This window comes from Trachypithecus francoisi, unplaced genomic scaffold (genome assembly GCF_009764315.1).
Source record: "Trachypithecus francoisi isolate TF-2019V2 unplaced genomic scaffold, Tfra_2.0 Lachesis_group4, whole genome shotgun sequence".
NCBI classification, from domain to species: domain Eukaryota; kingdom Metazoa; phylum Chordata; class Mammalia; order Primates; family Cercopithecidae; genus Trachypithecus; species Trachypithecus francoisi.
In genome coordinates, this window is record NW_022681469.1 from 72,498,555 (window position 1) to 72,516,066 (window position 17,512).

A 17,512-nucleotide genomic window follows, 5' to 3' on the forward strand; every position below is an offset into this window, starting at 1 on the left:
TGGTTTACAGGGGTATTAAATGCATTTTTGACTTATGGCTTTGACTTAACAGTGGCTTTATTCAGATATAACCCCATCATAAGTCGAGGAGCATCTGTATTAGTCAGGCAGTCCCCAGTATGAACTCTCATCATTGGGTCTCCTGCCCAAGAGTTTCCAGTCCAGTTAATTCAGTTTGGTATTTGGTTTCAAGAATGCCTAAATACAGTCAGTTCCAAACAGATTTGCTTGTCCATACCAGTTCATTTGCCTTACATCTGTGGATGACAATATTTATGGATGTTCTGTGTGAAAGTGCAGGGAGTGGGTGTGGAGGCTCACACCTGTAATCCCAGCAGTTTGGGAGGCCAGTGCCAGAGGATTGCTTGAAGGCAGGAGTTCAAGACCAGCCTGGGCAACATAGAGAGACCTCTTCTCTACTAAAAATAAAAAAATTAGGCCAGGCATGGTAGCTCACGCTTGTAATCCCAGCACTTTGGGATGCCGAGGCAGGTGGATCACCTGAGGTCAGGAGTTCGAGGCCAGCCAGGCCAACATGGTAAAACCCTGTCCCTACTCAAAATACAAAAATTAGCCCAGCGTGGTAGCAGGTGTTTATAGTCCTAGCTACTCAGGAAGCTGAGGCAGGAGAGTCGCTTGAACCTGGGAGGCGGAGGTTGCAGTGAGCAGAGATCGTGCTACTGCATTCTAGCCTGGGCAGCAAGAGTGAAACTCTGTGTCAAAAAAAAAAAAAAAAATTACCCAGGCATGATGATGCGTGTCTGTGGTCCTAGCTACTCAGGAGGCTAAGGTGGGAAGATTGCTTGAGCCCAGGAGTTCAAGGTTTCAGTGAGCTATGATCATACCACTGTACTCCAGCCTGGGCTACAGAATGAGACCCTATCTCAAAATAAATAAATAATAAAATAAAGATTTTTTTAAAAAAGGAAAAAGAAAGTGCAGAAGCTGGGCCAGCCTCTGCTGTCTCGTAGTCAGGGCTGTTAGGTGTAATCATAGGCTCAGCAGTCAGTTTGAGTTCAAAGTGCTGAAGACACTTAGGAAGGCAGCATGGGAAGTTTTCCTTCAGGAAAAGAGGAACACTTCCAAAAACAGTTCTGAAAAACAAATCATTTCCTATGCCTCTGTAGGTGCCAGGTTTTTGTTTTATGTCTTGTTACAAAATGTGTCCCATTTAACAATCTTAACTTCATAATTTTTCAGCTATCTCTTGTTCTCATCCAGAGTTTTTATCCCAAAAGGTTGAGTGCAAGAGGGACAAAAGCATTTTCTTAGAACAATAAATTTATATAATTTGACCAGAAAGATACATTATATTCAGGAATTAGTCAGGATTAACTCTGAATTTTCAAAAATTTTCATAATGAATTTACATAACTTCCCCACGCTTTTTTTCCCTAACCATTTACCTCGTGAGCAGCCTAGGAAAAAATCCCTTTTTGGGGAAAGCTTCCTTTAATAATCAAACTGTCTCTCTAAGATGTGTGTGCGAGGAGAAAGGTAAGGGAAGTAGACTCAGGTTTAGCAGTCTATTGTTGTAAGTTGCAACGAATCAAGAAACCCAAACACAAGACAAAAGTGGTGAGACATCCCCTACAGCAGTGGTCCCCAAACTTTTTGGTACTGGGGACCGGTTATGTGAAGACAGTTTTTCCACGTACAACAGAGTGGGGATGGTGTCGGGATGAAACTCTTCTACCTCAGATCATCAGGCATAATGAGCACACAGCCTAGATCCCTTGTGTGTGCAGTTCACAATAGAGTTTGCGCTCCTATGAGAATCTAATGCTGCACTGATCTGACAGGAGGCAGAACTCGGGGTAATGCTTACTTGCCCACTGCTCACCTCCTGCTGTGTTGCCTGGTTCCTAATAGGCCATGGACAGGTACCAGGCTACAGCCTGGGGATTGGGGACCCCTGCCCTAAAGGGAGTCCAGAGTCCAGTCTGTCAAGAATAGGTGTGGAGGGGTCATACTCCTTGTGATGTGCCCCAACTTGTAGGTTTTGGCAGGAATCACTAATTAAGAATGCAATTATAGCCACTTCATCGAAATATAGAGTCGATCAGCAGCTCAATTTTAGATTGTCCCATCAGAGAATAAGTCCTTTCCTGTGGGCATTTGGATGTGACCCAGACAATCCAGCTGGCATCTATTGATATTTTTCATAGTTTAGGGCCGACAGAGAGGTGTCCTAAATTTGCAGCAGTCCCAGAGTCAGAGTTCTGTTCATTGAGCCTGTTCCTGCTTTTCGTTCAGCAGAGCTCATGCTGAGAGGCTGAAACAGCCCATATCAGACAGTTTTAGCTAATAGGCCCAGGTAATTAGGACCTGTGAATTTAACATTCGCAAAAAGCTTGCAGTTAGTCTTTGCAGCAAGAAAGCTGAGACTCTGCAAAACCAGACAGATGTGTTCCATGTCCAAGTGACAAGCAAGGCTTTTTCTTAAGCCTTTTTTATCATGACAACCTTAGAGTCCAAATTGACCCACTCAAAAAAAAAAAAAAAAAACATACACACACACACATACACATCAGGATGAAAAACTGTCAGCCTCTAAGGGTCAGAATCTGATTTTATAAGAGCTCATTAGTAAATAAAAACTGGTTTTTAAAACTAAATGTGTATCTGCATCTAGAAATTGCTTCCCTTTAACTGCAGACATTCTAGCAGGCAAAAGTCATCAGCTATGGAGACTTATTCTGTTTCTGATACTCAAAAAGTGTTCTGCTCACCAGCAGCAGAAAGCAAGGGAGTTTTGTCCCATTAACGGTTCTTCTTTTCGGCTTTCCTGATTGGGATGATCCCTCTAGCATTTATGAAATTATAAACATATAACTTTTACATCACTTTCATCATACATCCAGATGCAATACCCACAAAATACAAAATGATTTTGTGAAAATTTCCTTTTTCCTATTTAATTACACGTTTATTTAAACTCATAGCAGTAAATTTCTCATTTATAGGTTCATATTACAGTGAGGGGGTGGGAGGATTTGTGTAGATCTTGGATGGAACACAAGGGTGATGGGGTTGGTGCAGCAGCAGCTAGGCTTAAGAAACGTTTGAAGGGCACCCCCCGTCTTTTTTTCCTCTGAGTTTATCTAAAGCTTTACTCCAGCCTTGGGAGTTGATTTAACCTTTATCCCTGGCACTTGGAGGAGAAAACAGTGTAAACTTTTAACATTTTTTATCCCAGCACTTTGGGAGGCCGAGACGGGTGGATCACGAGGTCAGGAGATCGAGACCATCCTGGCTAACACGGTGAAACCCCGTCTCTACCAAAAATACAAAAACTAGCCGGGCGAGGTGGCGGGCGCCTGTGGTCCCAGCTACTCGGGAGGCTGAGGCAGGAGAATGGCGTAAACCCGGGAGGCGGAGCTTGCAGTGAGCTGAGATCCGGCCACTGCACTCCAGTCCGGGCGACAGAGCGAGACTCTGCCTCAAAAAAAAAACAAAAAAAAAACAAAAAAAAACAAAAAAACAAAAACATTTTTTGCCCACTCAGTGCTCACTTTTAGTAATATTTGGACTCTTTCTCCTCCTATCTCAGGAAAGAACAGAAACAAAAGACATCACCTTGGATGTATCCCCCAACCCCCAACTTTAGCCAAAATTGCCAAAGCAGCCAGGGGATCAGCAGGTGAACTCTCCCAGCATTGGATCTGTCATTCTCAAATCTCACTGGCAACTTTTATCTCTCATAACAAAAAGCAGCTTACCTACTGTTTCATATTACGAGTAATTCCATAGCTGCCCAGGCATCAAAGGTTTGTGATATTCATCCTTTCTTTTCCCAAACAATGCATTTGCCATATTTTAGTGGGATGGTCTGGTAAATCCCACTTCTGACACCACCTTTTTCAGGGGTCCTCAAGACCACCGCCAGGTTCAGTGATTCTCTTAGAGAGCTCACAGGACTCAGCATATAGTTCAAAGCTAAACTTAATGGGAAAAGGATTTGAAGCAAAATCAGCAAAGGGAAAAGGTTCATGGAGTGAAGCCCAAAGGAAACCAGACGCAAGCTTCCAAGAGTCTTCTTCCCATGGAATCATACAATATGTATGTAATTTACATAATTTATCCAGCATTGAATTATGACAATGTGTATGAAATGTAATCTGCCAAAGAAGTTCTTTAGAGACTCAGTGTCCAAGGTTTTGATTGACAGCTGGTCACGCAGGTACCTTCTGACTAGCATGTACCGATATTCCAGACTTTCCGAAGAAAAGCAGGTGATTAGCATGTACCACATTATTTATACAAATAATTTTGGCTCTTTGAAGGATTCCTGAGTGGTGGGAACCCTCCTGAAATCCAAGTTCCCAGACACCAGCCATGGATCAACCTTGCAAGAGGCTTTTCTAAGGATAGCCTTCTGAAGCCTGCTATGCTAACTCTTTTCCAAATAATAAAGTAGAACGTCCTCAGACAAATGGGGCTGAAATTGTAATATTGAATAAACTTAATTTAACTTAATAAATTCATTTAGGTTCAGCAGGACAATGAAGAATTAAAAAGGAGAACTCCTAGGAATGAAATAGTTTTGTACTCTGACACAATATAATACCTCTAGATTTTCCCCTGTAGTGATGATAATGGGTAATAAACAGTACCTAATGGTGGAGGACACAGCAAAATTAGGAAGACTCAATGACTTTGCAACAGTGGGTGGTGGAGTGAGTTCTTTTCCAGTGAGTATAATCTAAACAGTTTTGTACTGTAGCAATTTGTAGTTGTTTTTTTTGTAGTTAGTTTGAGAAAGGGGATTATTGTCTTTTAATATTTTGTGAACTTGTACTAATTTTATATGTACATAATTATTAAAGGTATATTAGAGAGAAATCAGTTCCCCAAAGTGTAAACATAGAATTCACTTTTAAAAAAAATTTCAAGCATTTAACACTGCTTAAAAGCAGTAAAAATTACTTCAAAAGATATTTGACTATAGATTTCTAAACTTCCATAATTGTGTGTGATTTTTATCTTTTTTCTTTAATAGAAAATATGATTGATTTAGGTTTATGGGGCCTCAGTTGAGGCTAAAAGTTCACCTTTTGGGGCATAAGTATTTTTTTTTCTTTCTCTCTTTTTTGAGACAGGGTCTCTGTCACCCAGGCTGGAGTTTAGTGGCACCATCTCGGTGCACCACACCCTCTGCTCCCCAGGCTCAAATGATCCTCTCACCTCAGCCTCCCAAGTAGCTGGCATTACAGACACATGCCACCGTGCTTGGCTATTTTTTTGTATTTTTAGTAGAGACAGGGTTTTGCCCTGTTGCCCAGGCTGGTCTTGCCAAGCAATCCACCCTACCTCTGCCTCCCAAAGTGCTGAGATTACAGGCACGAGCCACCATACCCGGCCAACATAAGTAATTTTTGTGTCTATCTTAGATGCATTAGCTTTGAGACCTTGGCTTCCTAATTCCAAGATAAACTGTTCCAGTTTAACATTTTCACTTGTATTTTTGCATTAAGGACAATAAATTATTCAAAAATTATGAAAGCCAACACTGAATAGACATGCTGAAGTTGCTAAAATTAAACTCTTTGCTGACAGCACCATAGTGTAAGAGCTTGAAATATTTATTTTTCAGTCACTGTATAAAATCCTAAATTTAAAGTTTGAGAAATAGTTGTGAAGGGGAAGTTAAAGTATAACACAACATTTTGAGTAGTGGAAAAGTCAAATGTATAAAAGCTGAATAGTGCCTATGAAAATTTTCAGCTACCTGAAAATTTACTTATTTAGAGAGCTGTGATCATTATAGGTAATTGTGTTTTCATGGGAAATAAAAAAGTAAGAGTGATGTTTCATACAGTAGTTGTATTTCAAGTTTCAACAGTTTTCTGCTTGTAGACCTCATGCTAGCTATTTTCAGTGTTCATTTGCCAGTTTGGCAAAAAGAAGCAGGCTTTTGAATATAGCTTTTGCAGCTATTTTCATTTCTTCTCTAACTACAGTATCCTTTTTTACACTGTGAAAGCTATGTAGATCTAAAAGATATCTAAGAGGAGCCAGAATATGTTATATTATCTCCTTGCTTACTGAGAAACCTCAGACAGCCAAACTGCCATAGATGTTTTTATTACTCTCATAATACTTTTGTGTTTATGTAGCCATTTTATTTGGAATGCTGCCATGTTAAGATACTGGAATAACAGAAAAGTGAATTTTAATTCTGGAATTTGTATTATAGGGAAGTTGCTTTCTCGGTTAAAAAATTTTTCTCAGCTCAGGTAATTTTCACTACCCTCTAATACTTGGAAGTTTTCCTGCAAACGGGGTGTTAATGAACTTCTTCCAGAGTAAAGCCACATTGGACTTCAACTTAATATGCAGTTTGTTAAGCTAAGCCCCACATCTCCTAAACCAGACTTCATTTTTAGCAGCATTTCAGACTAAGACCTCTTTGCTCCCTGCCAAAGGTGTGTATGTTTTGCACGTGCTCCCAGTATAAGGTCTGTCTCCTGCTCCTGGTTTTGTACTTAGGAATTCTGTGTCCCCTTCAGTTAGTACAGTCATGTGCCACATAACAATATTTTGATCTACCACAATGGTCCTGTAAGATTATAAATGGAACTGAAAAAATTCCTATTGCCTAATGACCTCGTAACATCACTGTATAATTATTTTCTTTTTAAAATAAATTTAATGTGGCCTAAGTGTAGAGTGTTTATATTTTATTTTTATTTTATTTTATTTTGAGACTGGGGTCTCACTCTGTTTCCCAGGCTGGAGTGCAGTGGCGCAGTGTCGGCTCACTGCAACCTCCGTCTCCCTGGCTCAGGTGACCTCCTGCCTCCGCTTCCTGAGTAGCTGAGACTATAGGCATGTGCCACCAGGCCCAGCTAATTTTTATATTTTTAGTAGAGACGGAGTTTCATCATGTTGGCCAGGCTGGTCTCCATCTCCTGACCTCGTGATCCCCCTACCTCAGCCTCCCAAAGTGCTGGGATTACAGGCATGAGCCACTGTGCCCAGCCACTTTCCTTATTCTTTACTTTAGATGAATACAAGTTAACTTTTCAATATAATATTTGTGACATTTAAACTACACCTTAAGTTATGTTCATTAATGTTTGCACTCAGCACAGTTTTTTTTGTTTATAACAATGCATAGAATACCTTAGATTTTAACAATCTATTTTAGTAATAGGACGAAGATAAAGAGGCATATATTGGGAAGTCAGGGCGCATAAGGAACAGAGGCTATAGTGTGTTACCTATGGGGAACATAAAATTTCTCAGTAGACTCTGCCCTGATTGCCGTTACATTTCTAAAGGCCTTGTTTATTGTCAGTTGGTCAATCAGATTCAGCCTTTTTATTGCAAATCATTTTCTGAGTGAACTACACCAGTTTCATCTTATTGTAATACTTTCTAATGCTTTTATTGTTATTGTTTGTTTCCTAAATCTTTATGGACTTAAAAACTAGTTTGCCAATATTTGACATCTCAGTTCTTAAAAGAATAAATGGGGGAAATTAGCATTAAGTCATTTTAATTTTTAAAAATTCATATTTTCTTAGCATTTTATTTTCTTTTTTCATTTGCTCCTTCTTTTACCTTTCTTCATTCATTTGTTTGTTTGTTCCTTCTTTCTTTCTTTTCTTTTTTCACGTAGAGAAGTACATAATATATTGTCCTAAATGGAACTTGTTATTTACTCATGGCCCAGCTTAATAATTTGTAAGTGATTGCATATAGATTAGATATTTGCTACCCAAAATAGTAGTGAATAGCATTGATTTTTCTTGGAGTGACCTTTCTACTTATTTTCCAGTGAACAACTGGTCCTTCAAGGGTTTGTGAATTTAGGACATTGTTTTTATTTTATTCAGTGACATTCTGTAGCCAAATTTAGGATAAGCTTTTTAGGTATCTAGTGTAGACGGTAATTATTTACTTAGAACAAGCCGTGAATGTTTGGAGGTTTTATGAGTGGAGCTTTCATGGTTAAATCTTGAAGTAGAGGCTGGGTAGATTTTTTTTTTTTTGAGACAGAGCCTCTCTCTGTTGCCCAGACTGAAGTGCAGTGGCACTATCTCGGCTCACTGCAACCTCTGCCTCCCGGGTTCAAGCGATTTCCCGCAAATTTTTGTGGTTTTAGTAGATGGGGTTTCACCGTGTTGGCCAGGCTGATCTCAAACTACTGACCTCAAGTGATACACCCACCTTGGCCTCCCAAAGTGTTAGGATTAGAGGCGTGAGCCACTGCATCTGGCCTAGGCTGGGTAGATTTAAATGTAGTTCTTTCTAGTCCTATAATTTTTTAAATTCACAAATTTTATACTATAAACATTTTTCATATAGAAAAGTATAAGGCGTGTTTTTATATTGGTGGACTTTGTAGTGTTAAATGGAAGATAAGTTATGTTAGATAATTTCTTATGAATTGTGAAGCTCTCTGTGTGTTATCAAATTTAATCTTTACAAGAGCCTTCTAAAATGAATATTATTTTCTAGATGAGAAATCCTCAGTTGTCATTAAAATACTTGCCAAGTTCCAGACTAGCTCTATCTTTTTTTTTGAGAATTTTTTATTTTTTATTTATTTACTTATTTATTTATTATTATTATTATACTTTAAGTTCTAGGGTACATGTGCATAACGTGCAGGTTTGTCACATATGTATACTTGTGCCATGTTGGTGTGCTGCACCCATCAACTCGTCAGCACCCATCAACTCGTCATTTACATCAGGTATAACTCCCAATGCAATCCCTTCCCCTCCCCCCTCCCCATGATAGGCCCTGGTGTGTGATGTTCCCCTTCCCTAGTCCAGGTGATCTCATTGTTCAGTTCCCACCTATGAGTGAGAACATGCGGTGTTTGGTTTTCTGTTCTTGTGATAGTTTGCTAAGAATGATGGTTTCCAGCTGCATCCATGTCCCTGCAAAGGACACAAACTCATCCTTTTTTATGGCTGCATAGTATTCCATGGTGTATATGTGCCACATTTTCTTAATCCAGTCTGTCACTGATGGACATTTGGGTTGATTCCAAGCCTTTGCTATTGTGAATAGTGTCGCAATAAACATACGTGTACATGTGTCTTTATAGCAGCATGATTTATGATCCTTTGGGTATATACCCAGTAATGGGATGGCTGGGTCATATGGTACATCTAGTTCTAGATCCTTGAGGAATCACCATACTGTTTTCCATAATGGTTGAACTAGTTTACAATCCCACCAACAGTGTAAAAGTGTTCCTGTTTCTCCACATCCTCTCCAGCACCTATTGTTTCCTGTCTTTTTAATGATTGCCATTCTAACTGGTGTGAGATGGTATCTCATTGTGGTTTTGATTTGCATTTCTCTGATGGCCAGTGATGATGAGCATTTTTTCATGTGTCTGTTGGCTGTATGAATGTCTTCTTTTGAGAAATATCTGTTCATATCCTTTGCCCACTTTTTGATGGGGTTGTTTGTTTCTTTCTTGTAAATTTGTTTGAGTTCTTTGTAGATTCTGGATATTAGCCCTTTGTCAGATGAGTAGATTGCAAAAATTTTCTCCCATTCTGTAGGTTGCCTGTTCACTCTGATGGTAGTTTCTTTTGCTGTGCAGAAGCTCTTTAGTTTAATTAGATCCCATTTGTCAATTTTGGCTTTTGCTGCCGTTGCTTTTGGTGTTTTAGACATGAAGTCCTTGCCCATGCCTATGTCCTGAATGGTACTACCTAGATTTTCTTCTAGGGTTTTTATGGTATTAGGTCTAACATTTAAGTCTCTAATCCATCTTGAATTTATTTTTCATATAAGGAGTAAGGAAAGGATCCAGTTTCAGCTTTCTACTTATGACTAGCCAATTTTCCCAGTACCATTTATTAAATAGCGAATCCTTTCCCCATTTCTTGTTTCTCTCAGGTTTGTCAAAGATCAGATGGCTGTAGATGTGTGGTATTATTTCTGAGGACTCTGTTCTTTTCCATTGGTCTATATCTCTGTTTTGGTACCAGTACCATGCTGTTTTGGTTACTGTAGCCTTGTAGTATAGTTTGAAGTCAGGTAGCGTGATGCCTCCAGCTTTGTTCTTTTGACTTAGGATTGTCCTGGCAATGTGGGCTCTTTTTTGGTTCCATATGAACTTTAAAGCAGTTTTTTCCAATTCTGTGAAGAAAGTCATTGGTAGCTTGATGGGGATGGCATTGAATCTATAAATCACCTTGGGCAGTATGGCCATTTTCACGATATTGATTCTTCCTATCCATGAGCATGGTATGTTCTTCCATTTGTTAGTGTCCTCTTTTATTTCACTGAGCAGTGGTTTGTAGTTCTTCTTGAAGAGGTCCTTTACATCCCTTATAAGTTGGATTCCTAGGTATTTTATTCTCTTTGAAGCAATTGTGAATGGAAGTTCATTCCTGATTTGGCTCTCTGTTTGTCTGTTACTGGTGTATAAGAATGCTTGTGATTTTTGCACATTAATTTTGTATCCTGAGACTTTGCTTCAAGTTGCTTATCAGCTTAAGGAGATTTGGGGCTGAGAAAATGGGGTCTTCTAAATATACAATCATGTCATCTGCAAACAGGGACAATTTGACTTCTTCTTTTCCTAACTGGATACCCTTGATTTCTTTCTCTTGCCTGATTGCCCTAGCCAGAAATTCCAACACTATGTTGAATAGGAGTGGTGAGACAGGGCATCCCTGTCTTGTGCCAGATTTCAAAGGGAATTTTTCCAGTTTTTGCCCATTCAGTATGATATTAGCTGTGGGTTTGTCATAAATAGCACTTATTATTTTGAGGTACGTTCCATCAATACCAAATTTATTGAGCGTTTTTAGCATGAAGGGCTGTTGAATTTTGTGAAAGGCCTTTTCTGCATCTATTGAGATAATCATGTGGTTTTTGTCTTTGGTTCTGTTTATATGCTGGATTACGTTTATTGATTTGCGAATGTTGAACCAGCCTTGCATCCCAGGGATGAAGCCCACTTGATCATGGTGGATAAGCCTTTTGATGTGCTGCTGAATCTGTTTTGCCAGTATTTTATGGAGGATTTTTGCATCGATGTTCATCAGGGATATTGGTCTAAAATTCTCTTTTTTTGTTGTGTCTCTGCCAGGCTTTGGTATCAGGATGATGTTGGCCTCATAAAATGAGTTAGGGAGGATTCCTTCTTTTTCTATTGATTGGAATAGTTTCAGAAGGAATGGTACCAGCTCCTGCTTGTACCTCTGGTAGAATTCAGCTGTGAGTCCATCTGGTCCCCGACTTTTTTTGGTTAGTAGGCTATTAATTATTGCCTCAATTTCAGAGCCTGCTATTGGTCTATTCAGGGATTCAACTTCTTCCTTGTTTAGTCTTGGAAGAGTGTAAGTGTCCAGGAAATTATCCATTTATTCTAGATTTTGTAGTTGATTTGCGTAGAGGTGTTTATAGTATTCTCTGATGGTAGTTTGTGTTTCTGTGGGGTCCGTGGTGATATCCCCTTTATCATTTTTTATTGCGTCTATTTGATTCCTCTCTTTTTTCTTCTTTATTAGTCTTGCTAGCGGTCTGTCAATTTTTTTGATCTTCAAAAAACCAACTCCTGGATTCATTGATTTTTTGGAGGGTTTTTTGTGTCTCTATCTCCTTCAGTTCTGCTCTGATCTTAGTTATTTCTTGCCTTCTGCTAGCTTTTGAATGTATTTGCTCTTGCCTCTCTAGTTGTTTTAATTGTGATGTTAGAGTGTCAATTTTAGATCTTTCCAGCTTTCTCTTGTGGGCATTTAGTGCTATAAATTTCCCTCTACACACTGCTTTAAATGTGTCTCAGAGATTCTGGTATGTTGTATCTTTGTTCTCATTGGTTTCAAAGAACATCTTTATTTCTGCCTTCATTTCGTGATGTACCCAGTAGTCCTTCAGGAGCAGGTTGTTCAGTTTCCATGTAGTTGAGCGGTTTTGATTGAGTTTCTTAGTCCTGAGTTCTAGTTTGATTGCACTGTGGTCTGAGAGACAGTTTGGTATAATTTCTGTTCTTTTACATTTGCTGAGAAGTGCTTTACTTCCAACTATGTGGTCAATTTTGGAATAAGTGCGATGTGCTGCTGAGAAGAATGTATATTCTGTTGATTTGGGGTGGAGAGTTCTGTAGATGTCTATTAGGTCCGCTTGGTGCAGAGCTGAGTTCAATTCCTGGATATCCTTGTTAACTTTCTGTCTGGTTGATCTGTCTAATGTTGACAGTGGGGTGTTGAAGTCTCCCATTATTATTGTATGGGAGTCTTAGTCTCTTTGTAAGTCTCTAAGGACTTGCTTTATGAATCTGGGTGCTCCTGTATTGGGTGCATATATATTTAGGAGAGTTAGCTCTTCCTGTTGAATTGATCCCTTTACCATTATGTAATGGCCTTCTTTGTCTCTTTTGATCTTTGATGGTTTAAAGTCTGTTTTATCTGGCCAGGCGCGGTGGCTCAAGCCTGTAATCCCAGCACTTTGGGAGGCCGAGACGCACGGATCACGAGGTCAGGAGATCGAGACCATCCTGGCTAACACAGTGAAACCCCGTCTCTACTAAAAAAAAAAAATACAAAAAACTAGCCGGGCGAGCTGGTGGGCGCCTGTAGTCCCAGCTACTCGGGAGGCTGAGGCAGGAGAATGGCGTAAGCCCGGGAGGCGGAGCTTGCAGTGAGCTGAGATCCAGCCACTGTGCTCCATCCTGGGTGACAGAGCGAGACTCCGTCTCCAAAAAAAATAAAAAAAAAAAAAAAAAAAGTCTGTTTTATCAGAGACTACGATTGCAACCCCTGCTTTTTTTTTGTTCTCCATTTGCTTGGTAGATCTTTCTCCATCCCTTTATTTTGAGCCTATGTATGTCTCTGCATGTGAGATGGGTCTCCTGAATACAGCAGACTGATGGGTCTTGACTCTTTATCCAGTTTGCCAGTCTGTGTCTTTTAATTGGAGCATTTAGCCCGTTGACATTTAAGGTTAATATTGTTATGTGTGAACTTGATCCTGCCATTATGATATTAACTGGTTATTTTGCTCGTTAGTTGATGCAGTTTCTTCCTAGCCTTGATGGTCTTTACAATTTGGCATGTTTTTGCAATGGCTGGTACCGGTTGTTCCTTTCCATGTTTAGGGCTTCCTTCAGGGTCTCTTGTAAGGCAGGCCTGGTGGTGACAAAATCTCTAAGCATTTGCTTATCTGTAAAGGATTGTATTTCTCCTTCACTTATGAAACTTAGTTTGGCTGGATATGAAATTCTGGGTTGAAAATTCTTTTCTTTGGCCGGGCGCGGTGGCTCAAGCCTGTAATCCCAGCACTTTGGGAGGCCGAGACGGGTGGATCACGAGGTCAGGAGATCGAGACCATCCTGGCTAACACGGTGAAACCCTGTCTCTACTAAAAATACAGAAAAAAAAAAACTAGCTGGGCGAGGTGGCGGGCGCCTGTAGTCCCAGCTACTCGGGAGGCTGAGGCAGGAGAATGGCGTAAACCCGGGAGGCGGAGCTTGTAGTGAGCTGAGATCCGGCCACTGCACTCCAGTCCGGGAGACAGAGCGAGACTCCGCCTCAAAAAAAAAAAAAAAATAGAAAAATCTTTTCTTTAAGAATGTTGAATATTGGCCCCCACTCTCTTCTGGCTTGTAGAGTTTCTGCCGAGAGATCTGCTGTTAAGTCTGATGGGCTTCCCTTTGTGGTTAACCGTTTACCATTATGTAATGGCCTTCTCTCTGGCTGCCCTTAAGATTTTTTCCTTCATTTCAACTTTGGTGAATCTGGCAATTGTGTGTCTTGGAGTTGCTCTTCTGGAGGAGTATCTTTGTGGCGTTCTCTGTATTTCCTGAATTTGAATGTTGGCCTGCCCTACTAGGTTGGGGAAGTTCTCCTGGATGATATCCTGAAGAGTGTTTTCCAACTTGGTTCCATTTTCCCCCTCACTTTCAGGCACCCCAATCAGACGTAGATTTGGTCTTTTTACATAATCCCATACTTCTTGCAGGCTTTGTTCTTTTTTCTTTTGGTTTCTCTTCTCGCTTCATTTCATTCATTTGATCCTCCATGGCTGATACTGTTTCTTCCAGTTGATCGAGTCCGTTACTGAAGCTTGTGCATTTGTCACGTATTTCTCGTGTCATGGTTTTCATCTCTGTCATTTCGTTTATGACCTTCTCTGCATTAATTATTCTAGCTATCAATTCTTGCACTCTTTTTTCAAGATTTTTAGTTTCTTTGCGCTGGGTACGTAATTCCTCCTTTAGCTCTGAGAAGTTTGATGGACTGAAGCCTTCTCTCATCTCGTCAAAGTCATTGTCCATCCAGCTTTGATCCGTTGCTGGCAATGAGCTGCGTTCCTTTACAGGGGGAGATGCGCTCTTATTTTTTGAATTTCCAGCTTTTCTGCCCTGCTTTTTCCCCATCTTTGTGCTTTTATGTGCCTCTGGTCTTTGATGATGGTGACGTACTGATGGGGTTTTGGTGTAGGTGTCCTTCCTATTTGATAGTTTTCCTTCTAACAGTCAGGACCCTCAGCTCTAGGTCTGTTGGAGATTGCTTGAGGTCCACTCCAGCCCGTTTGCCTGGGTATCAGCAGCAGAGGTTGCAGAAGATAGAGTATTGCTAAACAGCGAGTGTACCTGTCTGATTCTTCCTTTGGAAGCTTCCTCTCAGGGGTGTACTCCACCCTGTGAGGTGTGGGGTGTCAGACTGCCCCTAGTGGGGGATGTCTCCCAGTCAGGCTACTCAGGGGTCAGGGACCCACTTGAGCAGGCAGTCTGTCCCTTCTCAGATCTCAACCTCCGTGTTGGGAGATCCACTGCTCTCTTCAAAGCTGTCAGACAGAGTCATTTGCGTCTGCAGAGGTTTCTGCTGCTGTTTTTGTTGTTGTTGTTGTTTAGCTGTGCCCTGTCCCCAGAGGTGGAGTCTACAGAGACAGGCAGGCTTCCTTGAGCTGCTGTGAGCTCCACCCAGTTCGAGCTTCCCAGCAGCTTTGTTTACCTACTTAAGCCTCAACAATGGCGGGCGCCCCTCCCCCAGCCTCACTGCTGCCTTGTGGTTAGATGGCAGACTGCTGTGCTAGCAATGAGGGAGGCTCCGTGGGCGTGGGACCCTCCCGGCCAGGTGTGGGTATAATTTCCTGGTGTGCCCGTTTGCTTAAAGCGCAGTATTGGGGTGGGAGTTACCCGATTTTCCAGGTGTTGTGTGTCTCAGTTCCCCTGGCTAGGAGAAGGGATCGACTAGCTCTATCTTAAATGTTCTTTCAACTCACTAAACTATATTGCATTAATTATTCTGGCATAGGAAAGAAGATCTATACGTAACACTGAGTTACACTGGCCAAGTTCAGAGTAGACAAAATAATAAATGAGCTATCATTTCAGAAATAGGAAATACCACTAAAGACTATGATGACCTAAAATTAAGTTGAGAATGTTAAAGCTGAAGCCAAACTCTTAGGGTAGGAATCAAAGGGTTCAGCCCTACCTAGCTATACAGCTTTACCTCTGCTTATTCCCTGTGCAAATCCCCAGCTTCAGCCAAACTCATTGTACTTAAAAACACTTTGATGATGTAGCCTTAGTTATGCAATTCCTAAGTTTGCCTTTATCCTGTCACCTATAGGAAACCATTGGAGATTTTATAGAAAGGTAATTTAATGACTACTACTACCCCTTCACCTATGAGTTAAATATGGTCAGATCTGGAACCCTGGTATCCCTGAAGCTGACTGTAATACCCCATGCACTAACAGATAGAGGCCATTCTCCTTATTTCTCTCCAAATGAGATATTTTAAAGTTGGACCTGATTACCAGCATGTGTACCTTTTAGTAGAAGGTGTGCATATTGTACCTAGATTCCAGCAGCTGTTTTAAACCTTTCCTCCACTTCCTTTGTCTCTTTTCACCATCAGGGAAATCTAGTGTAGAGGGACCAGTGGACCTTGTGATTTATATGTGACCCAGCTTAATAATTTGAGTTAAGAGATTGCATAGAGGTTCGATATTTGGTGCCAAAAATCATAGTAAATAACATTGATTTTTCTTGGAGTGGCCTTTCTATTTATTTTCTAGAAGACAACTTGTCTTTCAAGGGTTTGTGAATTTGGGATATTATCCTTATTTTATTCCATTTGTTGCTTTATTTTATTGGGTGATTAATAACCCATACCGGTATGTGTACATCTTTAAGGGTTTCTTTGAGAAAACACTATTTAAAATATATCCAGAATCCAAACAACTTCTCAGCACCTGTGTTGCTACAGTCCTGGTACAAGAACCTATCAGCTGTTGCCTGGTTTACCCTAGTAACCTGCAAACTGGCCTTCCTGTTTCTATTCATGCTTTCCTGCAGTCTGTTCCCAAAACACAGGAGCTAGAATTGTTTTCACCTTTTTATTTGTAAGTACTTTTAGACTTATGGAAAGGTTGCAAAAATAGTACAGAGAGTTTTTGTATGTCCTTCACCCTCATGTTAACACCTTGCATTAACCATAGTTATCAAAAGTAAGAAGTTAACATTGGTACAGTACTACTAACTAAACTATTTACTGTGTTTAGATTTCACCAGTTTTCCATTAATGTCATTTTATCCATTTCGGAATCCAGTGTGGGGCCCTATATGGCATTTAGTTTTCTTTCTCCTTAGTCTCCTTTAAACTGTGAACAGTTGTGCTGTCTTGTTTTGATGTCCTTGATGCTTTTGAAGAGTACTAGCCAGTTATTTGTAGAACATCTCTCAACTTGAGTTTCTGTGATATTTTCTCATATTGGGTGGATGTTCCAAATTTTTTCACAAGAGTACTACAGAACTTATGTGCCTTTTTTAGTGCATCAGGTTGGGGTACAGGATGTCAATAGGTAACAGGTGGTGTTTTCTGGTCAGAGTATTATCTCCTGTGCTTCTCCACTGTGAATTGCTGTTTTTTACATTCTAATTTTGAAATATCTTGGGGGAGATGCTTTGAGTCCATGCAGCTATCATGTTTCTTCTCAAACTTTTGTCCATGAATTTTAAAATTCATCTAGTACAGTAAGGCAAGAAAAATAAACTGAAGACATGCAGATATAAAAGGAAAAAAAAGGCCGGGCGCGGTGGCTCACACCTGTAATCCCAGCACTTTGGGAGGCCAAGGCTGGCAGATCATGAGGTTAGGAGACTGAGACCATCCTGGCTAATACGGTGAAACCCCGTCTCTACTAAAAATACAAAAAAATTAGCCAGGCGTGGTGGCATGCGCCTTTAGTCCCAGCTACTCGGGAGGCTGAAGCAGGAGAATGGCCTGAACCTGGGAGGTGGAGCTTGCAGTGAGCCGAGATTGCGCCACTGCACTCCAGACTGGGCGACAGAGCAAGACTCCGTCTCAAAAAAAAAGGAGGGGGGGACCGCCACCATTCATGGATAATACATATCTACTTTAGACAATCCCAAAAAAATCCATGAAAAAGAAAAACAAAACCTAGAACTAATAAGTGAATTTATCACATTTTCAGAATATGGGGTCAATATACAAATTCAATTGTATTTCTGTATTCTAGATATGAACTCTTGGCATTTGACATTTTCTAAAGC

General features: G+C 40.5%; 1 protein-coding gene across 4 annotated transcripts in view; it reads left to right on the plus strand.

Moving 5' to 3' along the window:
* Positions 1-17,512, plus strand: part of ANKIB1 (ankyrin repeat and IBR domain containing 1) — a 171,081-nt gene that overhangs the window by 39,933 nt on the left and 113,636 nt on the right. The window contains exons 1-2 of one of the 4 annotated variants that reach the window (XM_033194803.1): positions 3,467-3,770; positions 3,868-4,062. The exons of the other annotated variants lie outside the window; for them this stretch is intronic. The gene's annotated coding sequence lies outside the window, so the exon portion shown is untranslated. Of the gene's footprint in view, positions 1-3,466; positions 3,771-3,867; positions 4,063-17,512 lie in introns of those variants that run through there. 4 annotated transcript variants of the gene reach the window in all.